The 15,055-nt window shown below is 36.8% G+C and overlaps 1 protein-coding gene across 5 annotated transcripts in view; it reads left to right on the forward strand.

Moving 5' to 3' along the window:
- Positions 1 to 15,055, forward strand: part of dpr1 (defective proboscis extension response 1) — a 550,132-nt gene that overhangs the window by 529,046 nt on the left and 6,031 nt on the right. The gene's annotated exons all lie outside the window — the stretch shown is intronic.

Genomic DNA, 15,055 nt, shown 5'->3' on the forward strand with positions numbered 1-15,055 from the left:
GGCCTCGACGAGCTATAGGTTTATTATAGAAGTGTTAAATATTTGCTATTGGTAAAGAGATTTTCAGTTACTGATTTTTTATCGATGAGATATCAGTATATTATTTATCGAAAATTTATCGATTTTTCGCTAAAAAGTTATCGAATTATTAAATAAGAGTTATTTATAATATTTGAAAGGTTTTCGATATGTTATCAGAAAGTTATCGATTTGCTATCAAAAAATTATCGATTAACAATTCAATAGTTATATAAATGTCATCAAAAAGTTATCGGCGAGATATAGGTATATTATTTATCCAAAAAATATCGTTTCGTTACTAAAAAGTAGTTGATTTATTATGGAAAAGTCTATGGTTTGTTATCAAAAAATTATTGATTTTTATCAAAAAGTTATAGATTTATTTTAAAATTTTTTAAAGCTTCCGTTATATTATCACCAAGTTATCGATTTTTTTCTATTTAATCGATTTGTTATAGAAAATGTAACGAATTACCTTTATCGAAGCATTCTAGAAAAGTGCTCGACTATTTATCGAAAGGTTATCGATATTTTAACACTAAATTATAGATTTGTTATTGAAAAATTATCAAAAATCTATCACTGGATGTTACCAATTTGTTACAAAAAGTTATTGGTTTGATATAGAAAAGCTATAGATTCCTTAATGGAGTGTTACTAATCGTTATCGGCCCATTAGAACTTTGTTATTAAAGACTCATCGGTTTGTCATGAAGCGGATACGGAAAATACAATATAAAATCGACGACACGTCTCCAACGATGAGATGCCGATAACGGAATAATAACTTTTCGGTATCGGTTGCTCCGTAACTAACTATTCGTTACTTATAAAGATACCTCTGTTTTGTTTTAGTTTCAACCCTTGGGTGAGCAATTGTTCTTCTTGTAGCGACAAAGATACTCCCCGAAGGTTTTGGGAAGTGTTACGATATTGCTGATGCTTTGCCGGATATAGATCTGGTACTATCCAGTAACAACCACCATTAAGGTACAAGCCCGACAATCTCGGAAGTGATTTTATATGATCTCATTAAATACTATTGGCCATAGATTGCCAGATCGAGGCAGATATCGAATACTGGTAGATATTGAGATCCTTCATGTAGAAAAAAATCTGGTAGTGATCCCTTGATATAAAGAAGATAACTTGAGACAAGCAGCGGCAGTGGAAGTAGGAGTAGGATGTAGATATGGAAAAATGGGAATGAATAGAGAAAGAAGGAAGAGAGAGATAAGCTAAGAATATTTTTAGGAATCTAAGCAGGTTTAAGTTAGATTTCTCCAAATACACAGATTTTTTTAGGAATAAAGGAGAAAAATTTAACAAGATAGTAAGCACTCCAATGAATATGCATACAAACTTAGATTATTCTGAGCAATTTGGTTTTTGTGGTTGTTGTTTATTAGTTTTACTTATCGAATGAGGTTTTTGTTTCGCCATTAAGATTTTTATGTTGTTTTACTCAGGTAGATGTATATGGTATATGTAGATATACACATTAGGCTATATAGAGAAAGCAAAAGTTCATGTTAGGCAGAGAAGTCTCACAAATAAGTTTGCTTTTCAATGTTCTTATAGAGCGACTTATTCTAGAAGCAAGAAATTATAACTCTTCTCTAGACAAAAAACTAACGATATACCTTCAAACATCAGACAATAATACATAAAAATTTAGCGAGTAAGGGTTAGTTATTGGAACTTTATTTTTTGATATGGCCTCATGTAAAACTGTGTTGTAGGTATGTATTATGTGCATGACTCTTTGAGGCAATTTTTTTTTTTTTTTTTTTTTTTTTGTAAACCATAAACACAAATACACGCATTATAAAAACAGTTGCATTTGTTGTTATTTAAAAGAGCAAATAACTTAAGTTGAACATTATATACCGTAATCGGCTTAGAAATGGGCATTTCGGGGCAAGAATCGGGTTGTAAGAATCTACATGTGTGAGTGGGACGCAAGGTAGGAAAGGTAAAAGCAGCAAGACTACTATTGGTGCGGATGATGGCGTGAGAGTTGAATCCTAAATAATATGTAAAAATTAAAGGATTTTTAGTAACAGAAGATGGAAGTAAAGGACTAGGCAGGAAGAATGGAAGACAATGGAGAAGCATATGAGGTAGAGAAACATGCGTAAGGGAGGGCGACCCATTTTTCAAATTTAGACAAATAGAATTTCTCTTGGGAGTACACTATGCGTACGTATAGGATTGCTAACTTTTTACTACTGTTGAAGCTGCAGCAACGCCCTGTTCTAACACAGAGGGAAAGGTCTGACCAAGCCTCTTATGTTTATACTCAGCGTGCTTTGCACACAGAGCATATTAACTTTGATTGGATAAAGGTTGGTTGTACAGGTATAAAGGAATCGAGATAGATATAGACTTCCATATATCAAAATCATCAGTATCGAAAAAAATTTGATTGAGCCATGTCCTTTCATCCGTCCGTCCGTGCCTCCGTCTGTCCTTTAACACGATAACTTGAGTAAATATTGAGATATCTTCACCAAACTGGTACACGAGCTTATCTGGACACAGAATAGATTAGTATTGAAAATAGGCGAAATCAGATGATAACCACGCCCACTTTTTACATAGATAACATTTTGGAAAAACACAAAAAACCTGTTTATTTAGTAAATAATACACCTAGAATGGACTGATATTGAGACCCTTGATAAAAATTTGAAAAAAAATTTATAATGCACGTGGCACCGCCCACTTTTGATAAAATCAATTTTAAAATTTATTATTAATCTTATATCAAAAATCGTTGAACCTATCGTAGTAAAATTCGGCAGAGAGTTTGCCTTTACAATAAGGAATGCTTTGAAGAAAAATTAACGAAATCAGTTAAGGACCACACCCACTTTTATATAAAAGAGTTTTAGAAGGGTTGTGGACGAATTAATAAATCTATATCTTTGCAAAAAAGAGATTTGTATTTATGGTATTTCATTTTCCAAGTGGATTTATAACAACTAGATTTCGCTCAGCGGTTGAAATTCAACCACAGGAAAGGAAAGGAAAGGAAAGCAAAGAAAAGAAAAGAAATATACTTGATGCATGATCAGCTATGTATTTTTGCTTAATTTTTATTGTGTATAAAGCAACTCCTCGGCCATGCTAGTGATTCAGCATAGTACACAAAAAGCAAATACACACACACAGCGTGTCTATAGTATGAATAAGTGCATGTGTAGTGGTGTGACTTTTATGTTAAATTTTTATACTTAGTTGAGCAGAGCTCACAGAGTATATTATGTTTGATTGGATAACGGTTGGTTGTACATATATAAAGGAATCGAGATAGATATAGACTTCCATATATCAAAATAATCAGGATCAAAAAAAAATTTGATTGAGCCATGTCCGTCCGTCCGTTAACACGATAACTTGAGTAAATTTTGACGTATCTTGCTGAAATTTGGTATGTAGGTTCCTGAGCACTCATCTCAGATCGCTGTTTAAAATGAACGATATCGGACTATAACCACGCTCACTTTTTCGATATCGAAAATTTCGAAAAACCGAAAAAGTGCGAGCTGTAATTTGGCAGTCGTTGAAGATATCATGATGAAATTTGGTAGGCACGTTACTCCTATTACTATATGTACGCTTAATGAAAATTAGCAAAATCGGAGAAGGATCACGCCCACTTTTAAAAAAAAAAATTTTTTAAGTAAAATTTTAACAAAAAATTTAATATCTTTACAGTATATAAGTAAATTATGTCAACATTCAACTCCAGTAATGATGTGGTGCAACAAAATACAAAAATAAAAGAAAATTTCAAAATGGGCGTGGCTCCGCCCTTTTTTATTTAATTTGTCTAGGATTTTTTTAATGCCATAAGTCGAACAAAAATTTACCAATCCTTTTGAAATTTGGTAGGGGCATAGATTTTATGACGTTAACTGTTTTCTGTGAAAATGGGCGAAATCGGTTGAAGCCACGCCCAGGTTTTATACACAGTCGACCGTCTGTCCTTCCGCTCGGCCGGATGCACAATAACTTGAGCAAAAATCGATATATCTTTACTGAACTTAGTTCACGTACTTATCTGAACTCACTTTGTATTGGTATAAAAATGAACGAAATCCGACTGTGGCCACGCCCACTTTTTCGATATCGAAAATTACGAAAAATGAAAAAAATGCCATAATTCTATACCAAATACGAAAAACGGGATGAAACATGGTGAGGTAATTGGATTGGCTTATTGACGCGCGAAATATAACTTTAGAAAAAACTTTGTAAAATGGGTGTGAAACCTCCCATATTAAGTAGAAGAAAATGAAAAAGTTCTGCAAGGCGAAATAAAAAACCCTTGAAATCTTGGCAGATATTACATATATAAATACATTAGCGGTATCCAACAGATGATGTTCTGGGTCACCTTGGTCCAAATTTTGGTCGATATCTGGAACGCCTTCACATATACCGCTACCACCACTCCGTTTTAAAACTCTATTTAATACGTTTAGTTTGATACCCATATCGTATAAACAAAGTCTAGAGTCACCCCTGGTCCACCTTTATTGCGATAACTCGAAAAGCCGTCCACCTATACAGCTACCACCACTACCTTCTAAAACCCTCATTAATACCTTTCTTTTGATACCCATATTGTACAAACAAATTCTAGGGCCATCCCTGGTCCACCTTTATGGAGATATCTCGAAAAGGCGTCCACCTATAGAACTAAGGCCCACGCCCTTTTAAAATACTCATGAACACCTTTCGTTTGATACCCATATCGTACAAACTAATTCTAGAGTCACCCCTGGCCCACCTTTATGGCCATATCTCGAAAAGGCGTCCACCTATAGAACTAAGGCCCACTCCCTTTAAAATACTCATTCACACCTTTCATTTGATACCCATATTGTACAAACAAATTCTAGAGTCAACGCTGATCCACCTTGGTGGCGATATCCCTAAATGGCGTCCACCTATAGAACTATGGCCCACTCCCTCATAAAATACTCTTGAATGCCTTTCATTTGATACACATGTCATACAAACACATTCCAGGGTTTCCCTCGGTTCATTTTCCTACATGGTTATTTTCCCTTATGTTGTCACCATAGCTCTCAACTGAGTATGCAATGTTCGGTTACACCCGAACTTAGATACATTTACTTGTTTTTTTTTCACATAGATTTGGGACTATATCATGATCATATTAATAATCATATTGGTGCTGTTTTCGCGATCAATTCAAAACGATCAATTCAAATTTGTTTTTGAATATTTCTGGATAGTTTGCGACAGATTTAGGTGAGTTTCCGGATTGTTTTCGAAAAAATTGCAGACAAGTTTTCAAATATCACTGCAGGACCGTTTCCAGGATCATATTGCGAATAGCTTGCGTGATAAACTCTAAAAAAATTTGGAGGACAATTTTTTTTATTGTAATTCATTTTGAATTATTTGTGATAAAGATTCCATATTATATCAGATTCATATCAAATTTGTTTCCATGATCAATTCGAATCTATTTTTTGATGGCTTTGGGATTATTTTCGCAATCACTTTAGGATGATTTGGAAAAAATTTCCTGAAAGTTTTTGGGATTATATAAGAACAATTTTGGGGATTTGTTTTTGGATAGCTTGAGCTATAATTTTGGAAGCAATTTCCGGTTTACTTCATGAAAGTGTCGACTGTTTTCTGGGCTTAATTCAAAACTATATCTTTATATGTTTTCGGATTATCATGGGAGTAGGTTGCAGACTTTTTAGAATCATATTGGCATTGGTTTGACATCACTTTGGTGCTTGTTGTTGTTGTAGTAGTGCTTCGCCCCATCCAATAGGTTCGACCGATTATTAATTGTCATCAATATCCTCTAACGGGAGTCCAAGGAAACTTGCTGTTTCAACAGGGCTGGACCATAATGAGAGGAGTGTTAGACGGGTTGGTTCCACATTACAATTAAACAGATGGTTGGTGTCATGTGGGGACACATTGCAAGCGGGCATACATTTTGTATGTCGGGGTTGATTCTGGATAGGTAAGAGTTTAACCTGTTACAGTACCCAGATCGAAATTCAGCTAGAGTGACTCACGTTTCTCTGCGAAGTATTGGTTCCTCTTCCGCAAGTTTTGGGTACTGTTCTTTGAGTACTGGATTCACCGGGCAATTCCTGGCATAAAAGTCCGACACCTGTTTGTTGGGTTCACTGCGGACCTGCTTGTGTTTTGTCCTTCATACGGCTGAGTTCTCACGTGCCGTATTTCCTCATAATGCCTCCGGAGATAACTCCTTAAACCCCTGGGCGGTGTTGGCTCATAAATCAAAGGTCTGTTGGGATGCCCAGGTTTCTGGATATTCAACAGAAACTGTTTGGTTAGCATCTCATTTCTCTCCATGATTGGGAGTATTCGCGCCTCATTATGTAGATGGTGCCCTGGGGACATAAGAAGACAGCCCGTGGCCGTTTTGAGAGCAGTAATTTGGCAGGCCTGTAGCTTCTTCCAGTGAGTAGTTTTTAGGCTTGGCGAGCATATAGGGGACGCTTAGGATACAATCGGCTGGCCAATTGGTTTGTAAGTGGTAATGAGCGTTTATTTTTATTTTCCCCAAGTACTGCCAGAAATAGATTTGCGGATTTTATTACAGCTCTGGATTTTCGATACAATTGTGGCTGCATGCTCATCAAAATTTAAATCCTGATCAAACGTGACACCTAATATTTTTGTGTGTAGACAGTCGGTAGCGTAGTGCCATTGACGTGGCTGCTCAAAATTGTCGACATTTGGGACCTCCATGTTGTAAATAAAGTAGCAGAGGATTTAGTGGGTGATAATGCCAGGTTTCGCAATACGAAAAAACTGGGGATATCAGGGAGGTAGCCATTTATTCTGTTACAAAGCTCATCGATCTGTGGGTCTGGGCCTGTGACCATTTTTGTGCAGTCACCGGCGTAGGAAGCGATATTAACTCCTTCTGGTGGCGAAGGTAGCCTTGGTATGTAGAAGTTAAACAAACGTGAGGATAGGACACCACCCTGTGGCACTCCTTGTCTAATTCTTCTTGGTTTTGATGTTTCGTTTCTAAATTGTACCAATGCCTGCCGACCACCCACATAATTTGCAGTCCACCTTTTAAGATATGGGGGAGAGGTAGACCCTTTCAGGTCTTGTAGTAGCGTGCCATGGTTGAACGTTTCAAAAGATTTTGATAGGCCTAGCGCAACGAGTACTGTCCTATGGTGGGGGTTTTGATTTAAACAGCAATTTTTCTGGGTGCTAATGGCATTTAGCGCGGTGATGGTGCTATGGAGTTTTCTGAAGCCATGCTGATGACAGGCCAGGTGCAAATTTGCTTTGAATTAGGGGAGCAAAATGGCTTCAAGCGTCTTAGCTATTGACGATAGCAGAGATATCGGGCGATATGACTCTCCTATGTTAGCTGGTTTCCCAGGTTTTAGTAACGGGACCACCTTGGCCATTTTCCATTTTTCGGGAATGATAAATGTGGAAAGAGACAGACTGAAGACATGTGATAAATATTTGAAACCCTCTTTCCCTAGGCTTTTAATCATCGGTATGGCTATGCCGTCTGGGCCCACTGCTTTGGATGGTTTAGCATGACCGATAGCGTCCTCAACCTCTTTGGCGGTGATGGTGATTGGACTAGCTGAATTTATGTTTATGTGCGTATCTGTTGGCCCTCCATCTATCTTTTTCGACCGTTCAATGCATTATATATTGTCGGCAGAAAGCGCTAACGTATTTTTTCGCATCCGACAGCACTTTATAGCCAAAGGCGGTGGAAATTTTGCCATTGTGCTTAGACGGATTCTATAGGGACTATACGGTGGACCAAAGTTTACCTACTCCGGCAGGGAGGTTACAACCGCTTAGGTGCTCCTCCCATTTCGCCCGCTTGTGTTGATCTACAAGCAATCTGATGCGTTGGTTTATATCCCTTATTTGGGGTTCACCGGGATCCAGCTGCCTTATAAGGTCTCACGTTCTCTCACTAAATTTGCGGCCTCCGCCGGAAAGTGAGGCCGAATTTCGGGAATTCTACCGGCGGGGATGAAGGGAGCCGAGGTGGAAATCACCCTTCATTTGGCGAGCATAAGTAGGGATAGGGAGGGCAGCAAAGCAGGTGTCTGTAAAGGACTTGTATTCGCCCCACTTTCCCTTTTTAAAATTAAGAAAGCTCGTTTTTCTGTGACGATGAAGTCGGCGGATGCTCGAGTTAAATAAGTATAGGCAGGTGGTCGGATACCAATGTTACCATCGGCTGGCAGTTGACACAGTTTACGAGTTCTGCGCTCACGATTGATATCTCCGGCGGCGCTCAGGCGTAGACTACGGGACGCGCTTGGGCGTGAACAGCAAGGAGCCACATAAGATCTATAGAAGTTAAGTGGACGTCTGCTTTTGGGATCTAGCTCAGAACAACCTGACCGATACAACCATCCCTTACACGAGACACACTGACAAGTGTATAACGATCCTAAAAGATTCTTTTCCGGCAGATGCAGCAATACCATTTCTCACGATAGGTGTCAGGAAACGGACCCGGATTGGGTTCGGTACCTTCCTAGAGCAAAAGATAAGAAGCAGCAGACAATTTGTGGGAGGGACGCAACAAACTAAATGGGTTTACACTGAAATGACAGTCCTTGGTCGGGAAAAATCCCGAGTTGCTGCGGTACATAGAACCGACTGCCTTGGGAAGCGCTATTCGGTGCTATTTCGAAATTATTTCGATACTATTTTGAAAATACTTTAAGATGATTTCGAAATATTTTCGAGACTAATTTGTGATAGTGTTGATAGGTTACACAGGACACAGGATAGATACCACAGGACGTTGCTTGGGATAAATTGGACGAAAGTTTCAGGAAAATTTGAGATTTCTTACGAAATTCGAAATCATTTTGGTATGAATTTGGGATTGTTTTTAGAACATGTTGAGTTTTTTGATAAGTTCGAGACTACTTCCAGATAATATTGATACCGATTCTCTGTTCAATTCTAAACTATCCAAATGCAATTCTGTGATTGTGTTGGAGATCACTAATAGATTATACCGAAATTACTTAAGTATAATTTTCGGTCTGTTTTTGAATAATGCCTCAAAGATTTAAGAATCTATTTAGGATAATTTGGGATATATCAGAATAACTGAGAACTGTTTTTTCTGATCTTTTATTTCAATTAAAAACAATTAATGGATGATTTGAAATTGTTCTCGAAATCATATCGAGCTATTTCGATATCACTTTCGGGCTTTTTTGAGATCACTTCCAAAAAACTCAACGTAATTTGCTGATTGCTTTGCGGATTCAGTACATAATGATTTTGGGACTGTTTTCAGGAGCGATTCGGAACTACTTCAAAGTCGTATCGTAATTGTTTTCGGGATCGCAGCGAAATATTTTGACATCACTTTCGGATTTTTAAGAGAGTATTCCAGAACCGATTTGAAATAGTTTATGGGTTTAGGCAACATATTTGCGTAATTTCATGATGCTTTCGAGATTGATTTCCGGATTAATTCGGGATCATCTTGAGACCATGTCAGGACAATAAAGGGGTTTTTCGTGATCACTCTGTAGTCTTATGACAGAAGTAGCAAATTCTATTCTAATTATGAGAGTTGTAACAGCTAGGACCAAGAGCTTAAGAAATTTTTTCAGAAGCAATTGGAGCAAAAGTTTTGTATGCCTTATTTAAATTTGCCAGATAATTTAATATATGGCAAAGCACAAGAATATGGTACCAAAGTAAAGCACTTGGGACATCTTTTATACCAAGCTCATATGGAAGCAACAACTCAATGACAAATAGGGCCACGAAGTCCATTATGGTATGCAAATATCTAGAAGCAAATTAAGTTGCGGCAGCCCATATGTTCTGAGATAGATGTACACCATGGTATCCTAGGGGTCGATAGCCTGCGTACAACGATTGATGCCATCGCTGACTTTACTCCACTACACATAGCGATATAGTAGTCAGCCAAGTCGAATATTACAAAAGAGGGCTCGGGCAAAGGAAAGGTCATCTCTTCTTAGACACATGGAGAAACTAAGAGAAATAATCGCAGATTTGGAAGACAAGATTACATTGAACGCAGCTCTACTAAAGACTAAGAGCTGAATACCAGTGCTTTTGGGAGTCCATTCAAGCATATTTCAAGAGGAAATATACTTAGTCAGTGAGCTGACCCGAACCTTCAACACAGATATTCGAAGGAAACCATACTAAGCGACAGTTAAGCCGCGCTCAAAGTCAATTCGGCATTAGAAATAAAAGCAGCATTATTCGCGAGGTGCACAGAAAAGTCTTACCAACTAGGAACGCCCAACGTAGTTCTGCTGATCTGGGTCCCAGGCTTGATTTGACAGGCTGAATGGCCTGCACGAATTTTGTAATTGAAATTTAAGTAACTTTCCGATAAGCTAAAAGCTTGAAACTTGGAATATAATTCAGAACCCGATGACAATGCAATAATAAAAAAAAACTCCGATAGGTGGCGCATGGATTTAAATATTTCAAAAAGTATTATTTGTGGCCCGATTTGGTTTATATTTGGAACACATAAAACATACAATAATAGAAAGAGACCTATGAAAAAACTGCCGCTGGGTGTCGCAAGGATCGAGATATTAAAAAAAATCGTATTTGGGGTCCGATTTGGCTCATATTTGAAACAAATATTACATCCAGTCCGGTAGAAGTGACATCAAAATATTTTGCAGTTCGAGGAGGGACAAGCATACGTGGCACAGAGTCGAGTAAAGTATTTAGAAGGATTATGTATTGAGGACTTTTGTTGTAACAAATTGTCAGGAAAAATTCCTTGTAATAATAAGTCACTAAAATAACTAAAAATAATGAGAAATAAAAGGCATTAAATGGAACATTACATACTCAGTTGAGAGCTATGGAGACAAAATAAGAAAAATCACCATATAGGAAAATGAATCTAGGGTAACCCTGGAATGTGCTTGTATGACATGTGTATCAAATGGAAGGTATTAAAAAGGATTTTAAGAGAGAGTAGGCCATAGTTCTATGGATGGACGCCTTTTCGAGATATCGCCATAAAGGTGGACCAGGGGTGAGTCTAGAATGTGTTGTACGATATGCGAAATGAAAGGCGTTAATGAGTATTTTAAAAGGGAGTGATCCTTAGTTCCATAGGTGGACGCCGTTTCGAGATATCGCCATAAAGGTGGACCAGGGGTGACTCTAGAATGTGTTGTACGATATGCGAATCAAATGAAAGGTGTTACTGAGCATTTTAAGAGGGAGTGGGCATTAGGTCTATAGGTGGACGCCTTTTCGAGATATCGCCATTAGGGTGGGCCAGGGGTGACTCTAGAATGTGTTTGTACGATATGGGTATCAAATTAAAGGTATTAATGAGGGTTTTAAAAGCGAGTGGCCCTTAGATGTATATGTGAAGGCGTTTTCGCGATATCGACTAAAAAGTGGACCAGGGTAATCCAGAAAATCATCTATCGGGTACTGCTAATTTATTTATATATGCAATACCACGAACAGTATTCCTGCCAAGATTCCAAGGGCTGTTGATTTCGCCCTGTAGAAGTTTTTCATTTTCTCCTACTTAATATCGTAGGTGTCACACCCATTTTACAAAGTTTTTTCTGAAGTTATATTTTGCGTCAAAAACCCAATCAAATTACCATGTTTCATCCCTATTTTCGTATTTGGTATAGAATTATGGCATTTTTTTCATTTTTCGTAATTTTCGATATCGAAAAAGTGGGCGTGTTTATAGTCGGATTTCATCCATTTTTTACACCAATACAAAGAGAGTTCAGATAAGTACGAGAACTGAGTTTAGTAAAGATATATCGATTTTTCCTCAAGTTATCGTATTAACGGCCGAGTGGAAGGACAGACGGACGACTGTGTGAAAAATTTGGGCGTGGCTTCAACCGATTTCACTCATTTTCACAGAAAACAGTTACCGTCATAGAATATATGCCCCTACCAAATTTAGGAAGGATTGGTAATTTTTGTTCGACTTATGGCATTAAAAGTATTCTAGACAAACTAAGTGAAAATGGGCGGAGCCACACCCATTTTGAAATTTTCTTTTATTTTTGCAATTTGTTGCATCACTGGAGTTGAATGTTAACTGATTTTACTTATATACAGTAAAGATATTAAATTTTTTGTTAAAATTTGACTTTTAAACACATTTTTTTTAAAAAGTGGGCGTGTTCTTCATCCGATTTTGCTAATTTTTAATATATAATATATAGTAATAGTAGTAACGTTCCCGCCAAATTTCATCATGATATCTTCAACGACTGATAAATTACAGCTTGCAAAACTTTTAAAGTACCTTCTTTTAAAAGTGGGCGGTGCCACCCCTATTGTCCAAAATCTTACTAATTTTTTATTTTGCGTCATAAGGTCAATCCATCTACCAAGTTTTATCGCTTTATCTGCTTTGGCAATGAATTAGCGCATTTTTTCGGTTTTTCGAAATTTTCGATATCGAAAAAGTGGACGTGGTTATAGTCAGATATCGTTAATTTTAAATAGTGATCTGTGATGAGTGCCCAGGAATCTACATACCGAATTTCATCAAGATACCTTATAATTTATTCAAGTTATTGTGTTAACGGGCAGACGGACGACGGACGGACATGGCTCAATCAAATTTTTTTTGATACTGTGATTTTGATATATGGAAGTCTATATCTATCTCGATTCCTTTATACCTGTACAACCAACCGTTATCCAATCAAAGTTAATATACTCTGTGAGCTCTGCTCAACTGAGTATAAAAACAGGTAGGTACTTTGTGTGAGGATGCAAAGTTTCAGGTTTTTTGTGGTCTGCGTGTAAAAACTATGACTACGAATTACGTATTTTAACAATATATGATGAAATGTTTTGAATTTTGAAGCTTCTAGCCGTAAAAAAGGGGAAAAAAATACAGTTTATATGGGGTATATAATATATGTACCACCGATCTCTATAATTTTTTCAGACAACAATATATGCTATATACGTAAACATTCGTTGAAATTTGAAGCCTCTAGCTGTTAAAATAGGGCAGTAATTACGAAAAGTTTCTTATCTGAACAATCGGTTGTGGGGGATATATACTATATATATGACCGATCTCATCAATTTTTTCAGGCAACAATATGTGCAATATACAAAAGTATATGGTGAAGTTTGAAGCTTCAATCTGTTAAATTGAGTAAGATATTACAAAAATCCTCTTTTTCTGAAAAATCGGTTTGTATGGAAGATATATGCTATAGTGGTCCGATCCGGCCGGTTCCGACAAATGTCTAATCGGACACCCAAATACACCTGCTCACCAAATTTTATCAAGATATCTCAAAAATTGAGGGACTGGTTTGCATACAAACAGACAGACGGACAGGCGGACAGACGAACAGACGGACAGACAGACAGACGGACATGGCTAAATCAACTAAGCTCTTCATTCTGATTATTTCGGTATACTTAATGGTGGGTCTATCTATTTTCCTTTAAGGACTTACAATTTTGGGTTCCGTGACGAAATTAATATACCATTTCATTTTCATGAAAGGTATAACAAGTAAGGAAGGGACTGTGCCGAAGACTTCATACCTTTCATGAATGGGGCAGAACAATAATTTTATCCAGTTCGTAATCTCCAAATAATCGAATGTATAACATAACAAATATATAGTGACCAGATGTACATACCTAAACGATTTTTAAGATAAATATAAAATAAAAAATGGCGAAAAAACCCCTTATCTGAACGATCGGTTGTATGGGATATATATTATATATAGCTCCGATCGAGATGATTTTTACAGGAAATCTTCTATGATATATTAAAATATATATCACCGAGTTTCACATATATACTTTCTAAATTAAGGGAGAAATGGCCAAAAATCTTTCTATTTGAACGATCGGTCGTATGGGATATAACTATATATAGCTCCGATCAAAGTGATTTTTTCAGGATATCTTCTATGATATATTGTTATATATATCACCGAGTTTCACGTTTATACTTTCTAAATTGCGGCAGGAATGACCAAAATCGTCTTATCTGAACGATTGGTTGTATGGGAGATATATGTTATAGTGTTCCGATCGTACCGCATCCGACATATGTCTAATATAATACAAAAATACATACTTGTGCCAAACTTTATTGAGATATCTCAAAATTTGAGGGACTAGTTTGCGTTCAAACAGACAGACGGACGGACAGACGGACATGGCTATATCAACTCAGCTCGTCGCCCTGATTAATTCGGTATATTTAATGGCGAGTCTAACTTCTATAGTTCTCAACGTTACAAACAACGGACCAAAGTTAATATATCATTTCATGTTCATGAAAGTTATAAAAATTTGTAAGTCAAACGGTTTTATTGAAAACAATACTTCAATGAAGTAATAATAATACTAAAAGCTAGAAAATAATTAGGTAAGTCCTAGGTACTAGTTATCACACTCCTTATCAATCTATGGCGTTGATCAGACAATTAAATAAAAGCGTTGGACGCGCGAAATTTCTACCTTAATAAGGTTATGTTACACCTCACATTTTTAGACATTTTATGCCACCAACGCTTATATTTAATTGTCTGATCAACGCCATAGATTGCTAAGGAGTGTGATGACTAGTGCCTAGGACTTACCTAATTATTTTCTAGCTTTTAGTATTATTATTACTTCATTGAAGTATTGTTTTCAATAAAACCGTTTAACTTAAAGATTTTTTTTTATTATTATTTTTTTATTATATACTCGTAATACTACACCTCGCCTGTGAGGCAGCTTTTTTAAAAATTAACAAATTTTCGTGATTAAGCTTTATTTAAAAAAAAAAAGTTTTTTCTTGGGGGAAGGCGAATTCATTCATTTTCTCAACTGAGTTGATACGAAACCAGGTGTTGATATTTTTATCTAATCGTAAAATATCGTGAAAACAAATAGCCAATTCGCCTCACAGGCCGAGGTTAGTGTTCTACGGTTAACAGCTCCATGC

This window comes from Eurosta solidaginis, chromosome 3 (genome assembly GCF_040869045.1).
Source record: "Eurosta solidaginis isolate ZX-2024a chromosome 3, ASM4086904v1, whole genome shotgun sequence".
NCBI classification, from domain to species: Eukaryota; Metazoa; Arthropoda; class Insecta; order Diptera; family Tephritidae; genus Eurosta; species Eurosta solidaginis.